This window comes from Chelmon rostratus, chromosome 3 (genome assembly GCF_017976325.1).
Source record: "Chelmon rostratus isolate fCheRos1 chromosome 3, fCheRos1.pri, whole genome shotgun sequence".
In the NCBI taxonomy this organism is placed as follows: domain Eukaryota; kingdom Metazoa; phylum Chordata; class Actinopteri; order Chaetodontiformes; family Chaetodontidae; genus Chelmon; species Chelmon rostratus.
In genome coordinates this window covers 6,476,225-6,496,198 of record NC_055660.1, presented here as the reverse complement: position 1 = coordinate 6,496,198, position 19,974 = coordinate 6,476,225, and the positions used below count along the sequence as shown (strand labels likewise).

At 41.0% G+C, this 19,974-nt stretch overlaps 1 protein-coding gene across 1 annotated transcript in view; it reads right to left on the bottom strand.

Annotated features, from left to right (window-relative positions):
- The window catches only part of LOC121626542 (protein sidekick-1-like), a 230,513-nt gene that overhangs the window by 121,412 nt on the left and 89,127 nt on the right, over positions 1–19,974 (bottom strand). The window lies entirely within an intron of this gene.

The following is a 19,974-nucleotide window of genomic DNA, read 5'->3' as shown; positions in this document are numbered from 1 at the left end:
TCAATTGTAAAACTGAACATGACTTATGTGTGTGCATGTGTGTGTGTGTGTGTCACAGTTTATCCCCAGGCATAAGAGGGAAATTAAAATACAGTAATCAACTTCATCCTATTCTCTTCTCCTGCTGCATTCCTCCCTGTATCCCTCACCCCCCTCAAATAATACAAACCAGCCTCTCTGACTCTTTCTCTCATATCCCATTTTCCATTCTCACTCAGATTACAATCTGCACATTTCTTTCTTGGTTTCATCCAATTTTCTTTGCATTTTGCTTTCTCTAGCTGTCTTTCTATCACGCTATCCTCCGCCCTCAACACACAACTGTCCTGTCTTACCTCCCTTCTCCTCCCCGCTGAGTCTTTTGGACCAATGCACCAAGCCAGATTGGTCTTTCATTAAGTATCTGGCCCAGAGACTCATTTAATAAACATTCGCAGGCGTCCACGCTGCAAGGCTGACTGCTAAACACACACACGCGCACACATGTATACACACATACAAGTGTGCCAATAGCTAATTAGCACACACGTGTCGCAGACCAGAGGATGAGTGAGCGAGTCAGTGCATGAATGAGTGTGTTTTTCTGTATCTAAGTGTGCGTGTGAGTTAGCATGTGAGTGTGTGTGTGTTTGGTCTGACTGGGTCTCCTGCCAACAGAGCCCACCTCGGCCCCGTCTGCCCTCCGTCTCAATCTCTGATAGGCAACGGGCCACCTTCTTAAACCGCACGGCGTCTGACAGACAGAGGCTCGGGGTGGAGGAGCGTGGCGGCAGGGCAGAAGGACGGATACTCCACTGTAAACCGAGTCCAGACAGCAGGCTTTTTGGCAGCTTCATCTCCAAAGCAACCGCCTGCCAGCCATTCGCCCATCACACTGCATACATACACACACACCTTCTCACAGGCGGCCACACAGTTGGGAGCATTCACTGTTCCTTTCAGCCGTTTAAAAGCAGATGTTTGCTTTGGTGTGTAAGTCAGTGGGCACATGAATACATTCTCTGTTGGACTGATTGATAGTTAACGTATACAGGTTCATGTCTGCTGAATGCTTTATTATGTGTGTGTCTGAGGACCTGTGTAAATCCTGTTTAAACCTGGGATTTTGTTATTACAAACTTTCCACAGGCTTGAGGTATTCAAATTTTTTAAGCATTCCTGCTCTCAAATTGCCTGTCAGCTTGAGTTGTGGTGTGGTGTCCTCCATCCTAAAGTAATTGGTAACTATAAAACTCAGCTGCACAGACTGCATTGTTGTGAATGTGGAGAGGTGGGGGGAAAGCTTCTGTACTATTTTCATCAATACATGCTATGATAGTTTTTTTTTTTGGCTTGTGTTTTGTCTTTATGTGCACAACTGCAAACAAAGGTTCACATAAAACACACTTAGTGAAGCCACTGTATAAGCATTGCCATAACAAGTCATCCTTAAAAAGAAGTACTTTCTGGATTGTTTATCTTTTTTTTAATTTTATTGATTTATAGACCCTTAATGTGGAGGAAAATTCATTTGTGGCTTGTTGTCAACCTTTCAATTCAGAAACAGACAACGCAGACTTTTTCTTGCAACTTCATTAGACCCAAAGAGGATAAATGTGCAACTCATCCATCAAGAATTAGGAATTTGGTTGCCTAAATTGGCCTGAATGCACAGTGACTCAGTGTGAACACAAAGCTGGTGGTGGAGTATTTTTCATGGATTTAAAAGGACACACTCCCTTAGTGGATGATGTTAATGCCTGACAGACAGTCCCTGTTGTGATGCTTTGGGGTAAAGACGATATAAGGGTCTCTTCACTACTGTAATAGTGAAGGAACGGAGTGAGGAAGAAAAAGGAATGATCTCGGTGGTGAACAGAGGGGAAAAAAAGACAATGAAGAGAACTTAACTTTGCCAATTTCTGACAACTGTTTCATGTAGTTTTGGAAAATGTGATAGATCTGTTTTTGTAATGGGATTAAACAGTTTAACTGAGTTAAGACTGAGAACTGGACCACTGCCAGCAGCTCTTGACATTCTGCTGCCAGTACTGTGACAGTGACTGCTTTAGTGATTTTCATGCATAGTTTAAATTAAGCTATTGTTAACACAGCCTGGGGTTGAAGATGTGTTTTACAGTATATTTGCTGAACATTCTTTAATCCTCTTGCTCAGTCAAAATGCAATGTCTGAAATATTATCTTTAAAAAGACATTTGTTTAAGTTTCTGATTGCTACAAATGTGAGGAGAATGCCTACAAGCTAAATTAAGATTTAAAGTTGGGTCAAATTATTATGTCATTTTTGCAGCTTTAACTGTGAGGTTTGTTCTGTGTGTAAAAGTTTTTTTTATAAAGCATTTTCTCTCGTCAAAAGAAGCATGGAGAGCAGTACTGTGAGGCAATAATGCCACTGACTGACAACTCAACTGTCATCAGTGCCTGATTCTAGTGTAAACAAAAGGATAGTCCCACCACCAAGCTCAAAACATATGATTGAATCCTGCTGTTATTTCGAAATTGAATGACAAATCAATTCATAATAGACAACTTCAAAAGTCACATCACTAATGTTTGTGCACACAGCAGTAAAACTGGCCTGCAGTTTCAAGTATCACAATTTGGGGAACAGAAAAAATGCAAATCCAGCTCCAATCCAACTCAACTAGCTGTCGACGTACCTAAAAAGTATGTAGTCCAAGAAGTAAAAGGTGTAACTTCAATAATATTGTGGGCTTCATATTGCACTTATCACTACTATTACAACGCCCATTGTAGTTGCTGCTCAGCAGGGTGGTGCTGCTAGCAGCAGTGTCCCATAACTGGACTGTCATTGGCATTCCTGCTGCACGACCCATTAAGTGCGCTAAAACACTTGTTCCAAACTTGCTCTAAATAAAGCCCTCAAACACTTAGAACATAAAAAGTCTGCAACCCTTTTATCTTGTAATCAGCAAGAGGGAGAAAACAAAACATCCACAAAACAACTCCACATCTCTATAATAAGCCAGTTGGCGATGAACCAAATGAGAGGAAATAATGGAAGCGGGCTGCTGATGCATTCAAAATGTGCATCAACTATTTAGAAGGTCTGGATTGTGTCTATCTCAATCTAAGTCAAGGCCAGAACATTTTGGACTGAATTAAAATGATAACAGGGAAACATTCAAGTTATTACAGGAACCCGTCGGGCACATCCGAAGCCATACAATCAGACCTTCACTCCTACAGGCCACACACTACAGGGCCAAAGCTATGTGGAAAGTATATGGACACTTTTAATACAGACATTAAGTCAATGAATTGATATGTCGATAAACAGAAAGCTAATGGACGACTACTTGATAATCAAATCATTTCAGTGTGACTTCAAGCATAGATGCACTCTCTGGAGTCAGCTTCTTAATTATGAGGATGTGCTGGTTTTCTCTGTTTTATATAATTATAAACTGAAAGCGTTAAGTTGCACTTGCAAATTACAATTTTGCAAACAGTGGTGGGTTATTTTCCATTTTTCTGTAATTGATAAATAATCTGTAGATTATTCAATAAGGAAAATAACTAGTAGGTGCGGTCCTAGATTACTGAACATCTCATTCCAAATCAATGGGCATTAATGAGCTGCTCCCATTCAGCATCAAAGCAGGTGAGGTGCAGGATAGATTCTAATACCGACTGGCTTACAATTCCAGTTCATCCCAAAGGTCATGGTTCTCTGCAAGACAGCAGTTCTGACGGCAAATTGGGAAAACCTTGTCTTTAGGGACCTCAGTTTGTGGACAGTGGCATCATTGGAAGCACAATGTTGTCTAAAATGTCACTCTATGACGTAGCATAATATATTAGTAACAATGTTATGTATTACATTATTTATTATAATGGAAGTGCCGAGCCTCACCTGAAAAAAATTAGCGCCTTCACGCCTTCCATGGTAGCTTGCTGTGTGTGTCTGTGTGTGTGAATGCACAAATTAGTTGCAAAACTGTAAAGCTCTCTGGATAAAAACAGCACTATATGCATGCAGTCCACTAAAAAATTACATATAATAAGCTATATGCATATTAAGCAAAGACAACAAGCAGAGGCACTAGTTCACTTCGCAGAGGCTATGTATTTCAGGAGCGAGCGCCTGGTTAGGCCATCATCTAGTAACTAAACTGATCACACAACGAGATGGATACAATATGACTGACCGATCGATCACATTGTACATTCCCTTCGTAACTCATCAGAGCTGCATGTTCCAAATGTGGGGGGAAAAAAACAAACCTCTGTCTTTATCAGTTTGTCAGCGAGCAGACGTACTCGGCACTGCACTGCTGCTGTTTCAGCTCAACGAGTGTTTCAGTTAAGTGGCGACTGTAGGCCACGTGCACCTGTGGTTGCTTGAGTGAAGCCAACTGTTACCTGCTTTCAAAGTAACCTTGAGAAAAGTGAATGCACCTGGCTGACACCACTTCTCCACTCATGCACATGGTTATCCAACGCGGAAAAACAAACAGATGAGTATGTGTTGAAAATTTTATCAGACTATGGTCACGTACCCCTGCGACTAACAAACTTCTTGGGGGGAACCCTGCAGTCCCAGCCCAAACATACCTAAAAGTATAAGGACTACTACTTTTGACCTTACAATTCCTCTCTCCTGTCAAAATTGGATTTCAGTATCTGTCCACACCTCATTAATAACTCATAACCTAATCTAAGGTTATTATCAGATAATGTCTTTGAACTGCATGGCGATTTTTCCACTCAGAGAAATACAGCCTGCATATGTGACTGCACATGAGACCAATAAAGAGAGGGAGAAAGTGAGAAAAAAAGAAAGATGGTAGAGGTTACAACAGTAATGAACGCTAATGTGTTTGTGAGAGATTTTAACAGCCCAGTCACTGACTCAGAAAACATTTCCCTACCTTCTGCCCTACACACTCTGCAACTCTGCGACTTGTAATTAACGCAGTGCCTAAATCACAGGCTTGCTTCCTCAATCACCTTTACAGTTCCTTCAAACGGTCAAACGGACACAGAAAGGGAGACTTTTCTGTGGTCGCTCACCGGCTTGGACTGTTGCCATTGCCAATAAGTCCTCCATAAAACACGCACACGAGCTCAGGCAGAGGAAGCGCACGCCCGCACACACACAGTCAGGTATCCTTGTGCACAGCCTCGGGCCTGCAGTCCGAAAGTAATTGCTGTGTGTGTATATGCGAAAGAGAGAGAGGGAGAGAGCGAGGGAGAGTAAAAGTTAGAGAGGGCTGCTAGACAGACTGTGTTTATTTAATGTCCCCTGGCATGGCCTGAGGGACAGGCAGAGCGAAGTGGAAAGGCAAACGGTACAGGAAAGGAAAGGAAAGGAAAGCAAAGCAAAGCAGGGCAAGGGTGAGGTGGAGGCAGGAAGAAAGGAGAGGAGAGAGGGATGAGGCTCGATGCTGAGTAAACAGAGGAAGGAGACTTTTCTCTCCACTCAGTTTGCTCAGCTACAGGAGCTCCATGAGTCACTTCCTCTCTACCGCTGCTTTGCGTCTGCCTGTCTCTTTGTCATCCATGTACACATATAAGCAGAAAAAAACAGAAAAAAGTGCTTGCTTGCTTTACGTGGTACAACTATTGATTGGAAAGATGCCGCCGCACGAGTGGAAGCCAATTTCAGCAGCTCCGACCGTTCTTCTCTGTTTTTGTGTATTTTGTTTCTGTTTTTTCGAATGATCTCTACGTCTGCTGCTATTTTTTTCTTCCCACTGCTTTCATATGCTGCTGTAATGCCCAAATTTCCCTGATTGGGGATAAAAAAAAGTTTTATCCTATCTTATCTTATCTTTCATACCAGGTCATACATTAAATCTACAGTACAAGACCACATTCGTCTAACAAGGAGGCTGGATGGATGGTAACAACTCCTTTTGTGTGACTGTGTGTGTGTTCAGCTGAGTGACTGTTGTAGTCCCATTAGGTGGATGGATCTCTAGACGAATGGCTATTATCCTAATTAGCACTAATTACGTCTGCTTCCAATTAACCACACAACTGGCGGTGACTTCTCTCGCTGTCTTTCCGTCTCACACTCTCTCTCTCGCTCTGTCTTAGGCAGAAAAACACACCTTTATTCTCAAACACAGTCTCCCCCAGCTGCTCAGCTGAAGAGAGCAGCTGAACAGAGAGCCGGTAATCTTCACACTTGAAAATAAACTGTCATTTTCTAATTCTGTTCAAAATTACTGTTTGAACCTGAAATAAAGAGAGCGACTCCAGACCCTGTGATTTGTATTCTGCTTAAAACTCAGAAATTCGCTCTGTGACACAGACATTGTCGGACACATGTTGTAGTGAGAAGATTGAGCCGTGTCACTTTGGCCTCAAGGCGACAGCCTGAACTATAGGCTTTTGTGAGGCAGTACATTTTCTGGAAATTCAATTAAGAAACCAATTTATAGATAAAATAACCAGCTGGGAATGGCTGTTTATTTGCTACTCTAGTGAATTAAATACATGAAAAATAAAAATCAAGGTACTTCATCACATTAATGGAAAAATTCTGTAAATCCCGTATTTTCTGTATTTTCATAAAGCACTCAGGTCGCTAATTTGTAACACTGCCTACGGTTGCTTAATACAACGACAGATATTAAAAAGATATCTACCTCTGTATAAAATGAAATAGCAATAGCAATGCCTAAATCTGGAAATAGATTCAACTCTGTTCACTGTTCATTTAACACACAAAATGTAATAACTAATAGATTGTGTGTGTCTGTGTGTGTGGGTGTGTGAATATACACACACAGGGTCAGCACTGCTAATTTATAAAAACACTGTCACACATTGCTATTTAAATGTAGACAAATTGCATTCTGGTAGCTTTAAAGGTCAGTAGTAAGAGTATGGTGTAAACAAGCACAATGTCCCTGCTTTATTTTCAGCACCAACACAGGCACACACTTAGAGCATCTCCTGTAAAACAAGGGTTTTAAACTGATACACATGTCACCAGGGCGATAGGAAATCAATACGATACAAAAAAAATGATGCCGCTTACAGGCAAAAACATTTTAATCTACATTATTCTGTAACAAACATAACCACACACGCACTTGCACTTGCACTAGATCTAATGCGGACGAAGCCTGCAGCTAAATTGTCAGTGAATGCATCGCACTGACCTGCTCCTGCTACAAAGCCATACAGTGTGACAGAGACTGCGGTGTCAGTTTTTTTAAAACTGCACAAACATTCACAAGAACAAACTCAGGGCACAAGATTAAACTGAAATGACTAAACAAAAGGCTGAGTACACATTGGCCAGTACTGGCCAGCATTATGTGTGTGCATTTTGTGAGAATCGCCGATAATTTTAAGCCAGCATGGACTCTTCTTTTGATTTGCATAAATATATATACACACACATAACTGCACTAAATAAAAAATGTTCATTAAAATGAAAAAGACAAAACAGAAAGATACATGAGAGGGTTTTTTTTTATTATTCTAGAGAGGCCCATGTATGAACCAGCACAAACTGAGGCTTCAAAAATTGTACTTGTTTTTGTAATAACAGGCAGAAATGTGAGCTCACTTTCATGCTAAAAAGGTACCAGAATTGCAGTGTGCCACCTGCTTGGCATAAACACAACCTCAGCTGCAACTCCACCCACTTTAGTGAAAGCAGGTTTGTTTGGAACCAGGAAATTTCCCAAGAGGTTCAAGTGCAAAATGGACAGCGGATGTAAATATCGTCGCAGAGCTAGTTCTGCAGCAACACAAAAACTGGAGTGTGAACAATCAGCATGAACCTGTTTGTGTGTGTGTTACAGTATGGGTATTGATGTATTTATTTTATATATGTGTGAGTGAATGTAAACACTGTAATTATCTGGAGGGCCAATGTGATAATGGAAACCCGTAGTACGACCTAGCAGTGAAGACTAAGAGAGGTGAGACTAAGGTGAAACAGAATAAAACATCAAGAAAAAAAATAGAAATGAATGTCCCTAAATTACTCAAAATCTTAAACTTACTCATTGTTTGGTGTTTTATCAGACCTCTACTGGAGGTCAGATAAATTGAAACACTTTGAATGCATTTATTTCTTGACACAAGTCATAAACAGAAAACTCCCATGTGAATACAGGAGCAGAGAGGTTAGAACATAGAAAGAGCGTAATTTCCCGAGAGCAGGAAGCTCTCCAATTTAGCCTTTATTTGTCCGAGAGAAAAGAAACTTGTGACCTTCTGCTTATTGATCCAGCTCCCTGGCATCTTGCAGCTCTGATATTAACCAGTCAATCAGCATCCTTTTTGTCTCTATAGTCTGGAACCTTCTACCTGATGATAGGGGGATAAACAGGTGGCGACTCAGGTGTGTGGGGTCACTGTTGATGCTGTGCGCTCTACTCTGGTGTCTCTTGTAGAAGACGTCCTTTATTGGTGGCAGGTGTGAGTGTGAGTGTATGTGTGTGTGCAGGGGGAGAGTGTGTGTGTGCATGCGTGCGTGTGTGTGCTTTCTGGTCAGTGACGGATGTGTGTGTGGCAGGTAATTAAAAGTGTGATTAGTGGATAATTAAAAGAGGTCTCTGTCTTTAGAATATTTAACGACTTTAGACAGAGGACACGCTCACACACACGCATGCATACACACAAGGTGGCAGGTGGGAGTGTGTTGGTTCAGACTTTAATGGGGGAATAATGATTCCTGAGATGACACAGGTTAAAAGGCAGGGAGACACAAGTAGAGAGAAAAAGACGACAGAGATCGGTGGAGAGAAAGAGAAAGAAAAGTGGAGAGACAGACAAAACACCTTACCTTTCAAAGATACACATCCATTGAATTAATCATCATCAGCATGAACGACCCAGGCTGGAGACACACAAACACACGCACACACACAATCACAGACTTCTCTGTTTCTCGCTCTGTTTTCTGTTTGCATGTTTTCTTCAGTGATCAGTTAAGACAGAAGCATCTGCTCTCTGGCAGGCATAAATAGACGAGCAGAGAATCACTAAACCCAGATCCTGCACGCACACACACGCACACACACACGCGTATCAAAATAAAAGCACATCACATGCAACAGGTAAACTATTAGTATGCATCGTGTCTGTACTGTGACTACGTGTCCTCTTTGCACACTTTTCAAAACACTTGAGTAGGTTTGAAAATGATCAACTCTTGCTTTGAGGTAAACTTTAGCATGCTAACATCCTCACAAAGCATTTCACACAATGAAATATAGTGATAGTGATGCTAAAAGTTAAGGGATCACCAAAGTTGTTACAATTCATGGTGAGAGCGACATGAATATGAGTACCACATTTTAATGGATTTCAATGTAATAGTTGTCCATAATCATCAGAACCATAATGTCAACCAGCTTGTGGCCACTACAGAAGAAGTCAGGGCATCAGCAAAATCAGTAGAATTCATCTTTTGGGACCATGAATGTTTATATAATATTAATGGCAATCTATCAAAGAGACATTGCCATCTTAACCAGAAATGTCATCCTCGACGGAAGGTCAGGGAATCATCAAGTCATTAGGAGTCACCATCTGGGAAACCATCAATGACACTAAACATGGTGCTAGAGGAAAAGTGGTGCCATCACCACAAGCACTAAATTTCACACATTGGGAATCATAAATGTTTGTATAAAAGTTCTTTGTAATCCACCAAATTGGTGTTGAGATATTTTAGTTTGAAACAAATGGTGGACTCGTCAACAGTCACGCCACCAGCTTGGCTAAAAGAACAGAGGGTACGGGGACATTCAACATGATACACGACAGCCTGCGTTTGCTCTTCACTTGAGACAGAACACATTGTCTCTTGCAGGAGGCAAAAGAAATGACAGGCAGGCAGCTCTTGCCACAAAAAAGGGGTTTGCATTTGCTGTGAATGCTGCTACTGTACCCTGATCTTGCCAGAGTGCGTCTACGACACAGAGCGCAAACTTCAGAGTGAGTCACGATGGTTCTACATTCTGAGTGGTACTGCGCCGACTGTGTGAACTGCATACATCTGCTGCAGATGACTGACATCAAAATGTGAGCTGTTGTAAATTCAGTCGCTCTTCTATGGTAATGTTTACTCCTTGTACTAGCATATGCTTTGCCTTATCTAGATACTCTGATACAGATGGTAGTTTAATAGCAGGGCCAGGGGTGTGAGTAAATGTTAACGATGACCTAATAGGACTTGTTACACTACATAAAGTATGAAGCGCTACAGCAACAACTGTGATGATTGGATCAGGATAATTTAAACATGTTAAAGGAAATATAATCATGGTAGTTAATAGCAACATCTTTTGCAACTGCGATGCAATCATCTGTGTCGCACTCCTGCAGTTTAGGGAGCTTTTTGTTCCTACCCCTCCTCCCCCCTCTCCTGCTGCTTGTCTCCCTCCCTTGAGTGTGTGAGGCAGAGTAAGCCTCTGTCATTTGGGAGAGTCATTAAGTACAGCCTCAGAGTTAATGTCTTTTCTACTTTAAAAAAAAAAAACTTTTCTTTTTACCTTAGTTGTTTGAGAACTGTGACTGGAAGAAGACAGCAAATTTTGAACGCAGTTACAAATAATGGACAGAAGTTAAGGAGAGATGAGAAGAGTCTCAAATTCAGCTGATATATCTGCCAGACACTGAGGCTGTTATCTCAGCAAATAGCAAATATATCTGACTGCAAGCTTGTCTCTGAAACTAATGGTTATCAAAACTAAAATATCCAACCAGTTCTGCGTCAAGATAGAAAAGAAAACGCAATTCATTAAAAACATAATGTTTTTACCTTGTGGCATACATGTGGGTCTACTTATAGCCTGTAGACTTGGAAAACACATCAACAGTTTTAAACAAAGCTACAACAAATTGCTTTTGGCAGAATAAGCAATGAATATTCATAGTCAGACAGCAGGCCCTAAAGTGCTGTCTTCATAATGCAATTCTATCCCACTCCACCTTGACAATGAATAATATTACCAGAAAATGCAATGCAATTAAAGCAACCCCTTGTTCCCTGTCTCCCTTTGCCACATGTGTCGCTCCCCCACTCCCCATGCAGTACAGTGATAACATTAAAAATTAAACATGTCATCTGATTTCTTTGCTGCAAAATTCATGTTTAATAGTGTGGTAGAATAAGTCGCCTCTGGCCAATTTTTAGCATCAACCAGTCTTTTTCAAGCAGATAAAATGTATGAGTATGAGACAGTGAAACTAAATTAGACATAAAGAAAAGTAGACATAAATTGTAAAGAGGCAGTGAACTAGCCTTAAATCAAAGGTTAGAAAAACCTTTCTGCAATCGTTCACGCTGGTGATTACAAACGATGCTAATCGACAAACTAATTGATGATTAGTCGTCTTAACTAAGTATGCACAGATACGCTGAATGTAAACACACAGCCACACAAACTGACATATCCAAAAAATTAGCAACCTGCACACACAACACTTTTGTACTGATGAAACGCTTTGCTGTGAGGTTAAAGGAAACTGCTTGTCACTCCAACTGTATCTGTACTCCTGACCTTTAAAAGGGGCACATTGTCAACACACACCCCATGCCGAAAACTAGGTCAGCAACATGGCAATCACTATATGACAACGTATCATACAGAAATGCAAAGAAGAAAGATGCAGTAAAAATATACTATGTAGACATTCAGACTGAAAAAGGGCTGGTTGATGGCTCATTTCTTCTGGTACCAGAGTGTGAGGGCTTATCAGAAAGATATTTCCAACATGAAATATAGTGCGCCCACTACAAAGTAATCTACCAGGAATGTGCACTCACATGTATGTCATTGGCTTATGCAGCCTCTTGTCACATTGCTTGCGGTAAAAGTCGAACCAGATTGAATTTTTCTGTGGTTTTTTTGCCAGAGCTCCCTGCAGTGGCTGCATTAACGGAGTGATCCCATTCAAATGAATGAAAGTCTGTGGTTTTTTTCCCACACAGTGTTGTTGTCTGTCTGAACCTGACCTAACTCATCTGTGATTTAAAACTAATAGAACAAAGCATTAGTTGAGGCAGAGCACTTAAGCCGCGCTTGCATTAGCTGATTGGCATCAGCTGCTTCATCCTGCTTCACAATCAGCAGCTCATTCATCTGCTGTTTGGCCACCACTTGACTAGTGAGGTTGAATTCATACAGTGCACAGTGCAGCCATTATAAGATGACACTTCTCACTGTTAGTCTGCTGATACCTTGATGCCAGTGGATCAGTTGTCCCAGCAGAATCCTCATTGCTGCTCATTATTTGAGAGCAGAAACTTTCCACATGCTACAAATGTTCTGTTCCTCAACCCAAGTGTCACTGACTTAAGTGTATAAGCTTCAGACTTTGCAGCACCCATAGGTCAACTAGGTCCACTGGTTGATAACTATTTTTCACAACACCTGGCTTAACAATTCCAAAAAAAAAACCCACCAAGCCAAATTATTTTCCACAGCTTTGGTACAATATTAAACGTATAAAATCTATTCATTGATTGCCTTAAAGATCTAAAGCAAGCTGAAGGTCAGGAGAGGAGATATACAAGGATTACCATTTTCCCTTTGAACAACAACCTCTAATACTACCTGACAAGACGGAAGGACAAAGAGAGTAACAGAGAGGGTGAGGACACGGAGCGAACAAGTGAGAGACAGAGCAACAGACACATGTCCTTTGAAAGGAAGAGGGAGGTAAGATATGGAAGTGGAAAAGGAAGAGTTTACAGTAGAGGATTTTCATTCTGTTATTTGCCGCCACATTAGACGACCAAAGGAGCAATTCAATTATGGAAAGGGACGGAAGGAGGGAGGGAAAAAAAGAGGAGAGCAAGAGGGCAAGGGGAGGAGAGGTAAATTGGAAAATATCAAGTTCAGGCAGGCGTCAAAAATGAATTCCTGTTGCTTTATGTGCTGTCTTTTATTTTCTTCTCTAAAATTAATCAATGCAGAAATCCACTGTGAAATGCTAAATGCTAATTTTCATATCACATCACAGTGGTGTGTCTTTTAGCCAATGTCCTTTACCGCCATTAGCGACAAAAAGGAAATTAATTTGATCGTGCTGTGGTCAGGTAGATTTTTCAGGTTATGTACAGTAGCTTTCCTATTGTGCCATTTTAATGGCAATAACAATTACTCATGACAGGTCTTATTTGAGCTGTCAATTAAAAGATCAGGGCTATTATAATTCTTAAAAGAGGACAGCAGCATGGGTCCAAAAAGGAAAACTAGACCAAACTCTTTGTATGAATTGAATACTTTCTACAAGAAAGCTGCTGATACATGGCATTAATACACATCAATCAACTACAGGCAAAAATCACACAGCAAATGAAGACCGTTTTTTGCCAAGCATGTCAGACTGGTAAGTTTGGGCTGTTTATCAAGTAGATTGCCTTGCAAGAGCGAGGGTGTGTGGCTTGCTAATGTCGGAAAATTATAATAATTTAACTACTGCAAGACCACAACTGACAAATACTCAGACCTCTCCATAAGCACCGACTGCCAGCCAAACAGCCTGCCGTTTTATTACATTAATTTTTGATTCTAATAAAATAGCTTTGATTAACAAAATCGTATTTTGTCAGTTTGTACAATTTATGACCTCCTCTTCAAAACAATGTGAGCATGATGATAGAGAAAAGTGCCTTTCTGTCTGCATCAGTCCCACCCCAACATGCTCTACATGAATGTGCACACTCAGCTGAGAGGATGTGTCCTGGTTACTTATGCATAAAAAGTAAAGAGCTAAAAATCTTAGCAAATGCAACAGTCTACTGTTTCCCGCTAGCTTGTGGAAAGTCCTACAAACTACCAATTATATGGCCTCGATTTTTCAGTGCTTTTATGTGAACTAAGTTTGCAAAATGTGCTGTAAATATCTGGAGGGAATTTAATTTGGCATCGGACCTGATTTGGATCAAATGAAAGAATTAAGTCGTTGTTAAGACTGTCCTTAGAAAAGGAACAACAGCGTCAGTCCTCCATAAGCCAAAGCCCTGTAGAGACTGCAGGAATTATGAAGCTATTTGTTTCCAACCACAAGTCAATGTTTTTTAAAGCATGACAAAGGTCAATCCATAACTGTAACAACATGTTTATTATCGGAAACATGAAGACAAAGGTCCCTTAATTTCAGCAAAGTCGTCAATTTAACCCAAACCACTACATAAGCAAGTGGCTTTTGTGCCTAAACCAAATATTAATCATCAAGTTATTTTTCAACAGTGATTTGTAAAAGGTTTGGAAGGACTTTTGTAATTTAATTTGAAGGACATTTTGTACATTGAGTGCATTTACATAATAAATAGTATAATAGTATCCCCAGTATACAGTATGCAGGTTAAAAACCTTGACCCAAGTTATGTAGTAGTTAGTAAAACAAAACAATATGATTATAAGCAGTATAATGATGGTTAGATGGGGAGGCTAACTCAGGCAGATAATTGGTAAATGCAGCCCAACCAGTTCCTCAACTGTTGAGGAAACTAACTTGGCACAAAAATGATGAACCCTGGACACTGTTCATGTCATGTGAGCAGGTATGTGAATACTCACTGTTCCACATAAACATCAATACTGAATGAAGTATCAAAAAAAGGATAAGGCTCAAAACCGTACTCAGTATATAAGCCAGTTTATGCAATAAAACTTTAAACTTAAACTGTTAAAGCCTTAACAAAGACAGATAAATACAGGACTGTAGAATACAATACATGAGTAAGTAGGAAAACTTTGGCACATGGTTCTTCCTGCAGCCATATGTCTAAAAATCCTACATGTCTGGGATGTTTCTGTAGTCCCGAAAGTAACTAAATCTTATAATTGAGAAGAAAGTCACATACAGTATCTAAGCTTCTGGTGGCTCCAGAGATTAAGTTCCAGACACAATGGATTCAGATGAGCTTAAACTCTTTACTCCATATTCATTTCCTGTAACTTTTTTTTCATGTCCTCTTCTACCTCTCTCTCAGTCACTTTGATCCTCCCCTTTGGCTGCCGTGAGAAACGGAGTCATTATGAACCGCAGCAGTAGCGCTGTAGATGGAAGACCTTTCAAATGGCCGGTTGTATTTTCAACATGTGGTGGGATCTAAGCCTACACATCCTTTGAGTCTCTCTCCAAATCGTGCTCTTTTTCTCTTGATCTTGCAGTCTATCTAATACACATGCATGCATATGTGCACACGTTCGCAGACACAAACACACACAACATCTGCTTACAAAGTTCAGACAGCGAGAAAGTTCCTTCTGTTCAGACCTCTGCTGTGGGAGTGTGTATGTGTGTGTGTGTGTGAGATGGAAAGCAGCAAAATAATGAATTGCTCCCTCTGTTAAAGTGGTGTTTGACAAATTAAAATGAATGAATGTCGAGACACACGCACACAGGCAGACACACACACATGCACACACGCACCTACACAGCATATGGCTGCTTAGGCCAGGTCTATGAGGAGAAATATCTCCTATAAAGCCCAGGCCTGACACTGTCCGCCGGTGACATCAGTGGTCTCCACACCAATCACCTTCCGAGCAACAAGAAACTGAAATATTCACTGTCTGCCCTGCCATGCTTGTGCATAGATCACTGGCTTTATCTGATCAATCTGGGTTCCCTGCAGCCCTGTTGGAAGAAGAAAGGAGAGTCCTAATTCTCCTCATCCTGGCTGTCCTCTTGAAGGTGCTGGCTATGAGTCTCATTTCACGTCCATCTGCCACAGGTTTCAGAGCTAATTAAAAGCAGCAGCTCGCTCTTCTTGACCTGGGCTGCGGGTCACAACTAAAATAGGTACTGGCTTCAGCCGCTGAGGTGGCACCACTGCCCCAAAGTTGTTTTGATGGCTGATGGACAGCAGGAAAGAAAACAGACTCAATATGTCTGAAGTTCAGAGCCCATGCGAAAATGGGAGGATGGGGTGGGTGGCAAATCAGAGTGATGGCAGACCAGGATGGAGACGGAGGGGGCAGGGAGTGAGGGCTCCATTCGATTAGAGCAGAGTGTGTGGGAAGTGACAGCTTGTAAGTTCTTTTCTGGCCAGCATTTTGAGGGCTGGGGATTTGGGGAATATTCATACACATACAGGATGTGTATGTGTGTGGAAGTGAGGGCACAGACACGCAGACATGGTGGGATTGTGTGTGTGTTGGATATGCAGAGTGGGGTTAGGGGCAGGCACACGGACATAAATTGAGAGCGGTGGGAGAGGCAGAAAGACAGACAGCGATGGGATGGGGCTGGGGACTCTGGGAGCGATGCATATCGGATCAATAAACTTCATAAACAACATCATCAGCTCGGTCACCACGAAGACAGCCAACCGCCAGGCACCATCTGGCCCTGTCTCACCGGACCGCGGGATCAGCCAGCGTAACCTCGCGCGCAAACACAAACGTGTACACACACCGTTACACAGGCGGGGCCGCGCAGATATTCAGCGCTCTCGCTCTGACACGCATGAGCGCACGCGGTGACGGTCGAGCCAGGTAGACGCAACTGAGATTGGTCAGGAGAGGCAGATTGTGCGTGCGGGTGTGTGTGTTTGTGTGCATACACCACAGCAGTTAGGCAGTTTATTCAGGAACAGAAGTTTATGGGTTCTGCAACAGTATATCCTGTAGCATAATAATTACTGTAAAACAGACAGCGAGCGAGAGAAGGAGAGCCAGCAGAGAGAACTGAGCAATATAAAGAGTAATTTCAAGGGAGAAAAGTAGGAGTGAGAGACAGAGCAGGGAGGTGAGAGGGGGGGAAGGGAGAAGAAGACATGTCTTGTAGAGACAAGAGGGGAGCTGTGAAGAAAGGTGCAAATTAGTCTTTTCTATGAGGGTTCAAAGGAAGTGTTGTGCATGAATCTTCATCACAGTGTGTATGTGGGGTGCAAGCAAATCAGACTATTTCATCTCACAATGCAGAGATAAAAGTTTTTATCCAGATTATATTAATACTTGAATATGATGTAGTGAGATTCATTTACAACATCACTGTACCCCAGTGTGTGCCCAGCCCCATAATAGAAATAAAGAAATCATATGTGATCAGACAATGGACACTCCTTAGTTTATGTCTTTAAGTCTCTGTCAACCTGTCATTTGTGGGTCCTACACAGACTTTATACAAAATAGTCAAATCAAATAAAAATTAAATTGCTCACATTATCAATGGCCGACTATCTACATCATCCATTATTTTAGAATGCATACTTGACATTAAGTTTGCATCACTTTGTCATTTAGCCAGTGTGAATATGTTTCAGACACTGGTTAGAACTGCCGAAAAATCCATTTAGCACTCTTTTGGACAGACTTTTTGCTAAGGATTAAGTAAGCAATCACTATCGAGCTACTCATTAAGGTGTGGGTTCATCAGCCTCTAAGAGTCTAATCTAACCAAAAGAACATTAAACATTGAGACAAAAACACTAAACCACAAAAGACCCTAAAATACAATCACAAGGATGACAAAAAATGCTACTGCTTGAATGAAGTGGTGCGCATAATCATTGAAGTTAAGAAACTACTTTTAATTTGAATGAAATTCTAATTAAAACAAGATGTATTTCACATTTAAGACAAATTACCAACTTAAGGTTTATTTTTTCATTTATTTTTAATTTTGCAAGTTACATTTTATAACACTTTCAGACTTTTTAAGGACATGCAGACATCGAGTCTTTGCACTCAAAAGAGTTAGCCATCATCACATAACAACAGCTTCTGTCTAACAACTCTCACTGAACCTTTCATGCACACATATACTGTCATGTACTGTGGTAATTAACTGGATAGCACCCTGAATGGCATACAGATTAATGTAAGTTAGAGTGTACTGTGGTTAACCAATGTGCTCAGCTGCATGCAAATATAGTTAGAAAACCTGACCTAGTGTTTAACCGTTAAAGGCTTCAGCCTGAACACTGACTATCAGACCGAGATCTTCTGGTCTGATGTACAGCTGTGCCAGCTGTTTGTCAGAGGTGTGAAAAAAAAAGTACCATGAGAAATACTGCCTGCTCAGTCTATGTCTGTCTCCTTTGCCTCTTTCTCTGATCCGTTAGAGGATGGAGAGATTGTCCTGGACATTCTCTACAAGTTAATTAAGCTGGACAAATGATTTCTAGCGAATCACTGGAAGAAACTTGTCTCATTCTTTCAGCATAAAAATGGTATATGGTCTAAATAAAACGTCTATGACATCAAGTGTGAGGCATTTGCTGTGTGAAACAGCACCTCTGCTTTTTATTCCCAGAATGTCACTAAAATTGTGTTTCATAAAAATGTGTTAATTTCTCTGGACTTTAGTGGAGGCAGTCAGGTAGTCAGTCGAAACTGTATCTGCAGTAAATGAAAGGAGAAAGCTGAATTTAATGAGTTATCCTGATAATAAAATACATGATGCGTGACTGTGCAGGATGTTTATCAGGTTTCTCTCAGCTTAATCAAGATGAAGGGCAAAGAGAAATGGAGGCAATGTAGCAACATTCCTACATATACTGGCTCCAACACAGGCCACAGCATCATCGGTGTTGTGATCCAGAGGCCAAACCTCTCAGCCGACTGCCCAGCTGAGTACACCTGCCAAACTGTGACAGCCAATTGCTCAGTGTCAACTCGTATTGTGCTTCAAATGCTCTGCTAACCTACTGCTGCAACACCTGCATCAGTGCTTACTCTTCAATCTTTGCAGCCACCTCAGCTTCAACTCAACATTCATTAACTTCACTTTATGCTGTCAATATTAATTGTAAATGTTTATAAATTAGATTAATAGATTGATAATATATACTGTTTTATATGAATATTCATGAGCCACAGGTCCATGTCAGTAGTAAAACAAGACTAAAGGTGCCAGTATACTCCAAAATAAGTACTTGTCAGAATGTTGAACACCATCTGCCTTCCAGGAAAGACTGTGCACCAATGTCCCCATATCTAAATGATAATGGTGTCTCGCTCCCCTATATGATGGGCGGCTTTTTACCCCCACCTCCGAGTGTGGCCACTATTAACACTTATTAGTGCCCCATGCACCACTTAAGAATATTATAAAAGGATCTGGATGAGGTTTGTGGGGAAAAAGGGTGTGGGGCTGCTCTTTATGCACTGCAACCTATGTTACTTTGATATGGATAAATGGCCATTAAATGACTAATTCATAGACAGGTGGACAATAGTAGCATTAGGGGCCTTTACTGTACCAGAACTTCAGTCAGATATTTATTTCTAAATGTTTTCTTTTTATTACAAGTGAAAGCAGCAGTGCTCTTATTTGTGGCGAGTGACATTAAGGATGAGTGAAGGCACTGTAGTGGTGAGGCTCTGACGGTAAACACTTTCGATGCGTGTCGCTCAAATGCACTTTCGAAGTGTCTCGAGCAGCAAAATAATTGTTGTCCAATGTCATCAAACCACACTCAATGAAGCCACCTTAAGTCAGAAGGAAAGCCATTTTCAATGCCCATCCAAATCAAAAAGTAAAGTAAAACTTGATGTGAACCCATGACAAAAATAATGATAATAAAACTGCTTATGTAACAACGCTTTCTCAAAAGCACTTGTGAGGTGGCGACTATCATTAAAGGAGTGTAAAAGTTGCTGTCTGGCCATTTACTTGTACAGCAAGTCCACTGATAATTTCACTCAATAACACACCAGGGAGCAGTTAGTGGTCTTAATGGGGAGTTTGTTATCTCAGAGTGTGAGAGCAGCCTCATAAAAATCACTGAAGGTCTGTCTCCCAACACCTACTTTCACTGATGAGTAGATTCAAACAGGTACATATCCCAAAATAATTTAAGATACCGCCTCAGTCTATAGCACAGCGTTCTGAAAACATTCAGTAAAAACCTACACTTCCCTGCTCTGTCTAATAATGACATTATAAATACACTGTATGAACATTTTTCAAAATAACGACACTGACAGGATAGCTGTAGCAGCTACGGAATAATATGCAAATTACATGCATTTCAAAAGGAGCCACACAACAGCATTAAACAAAAGA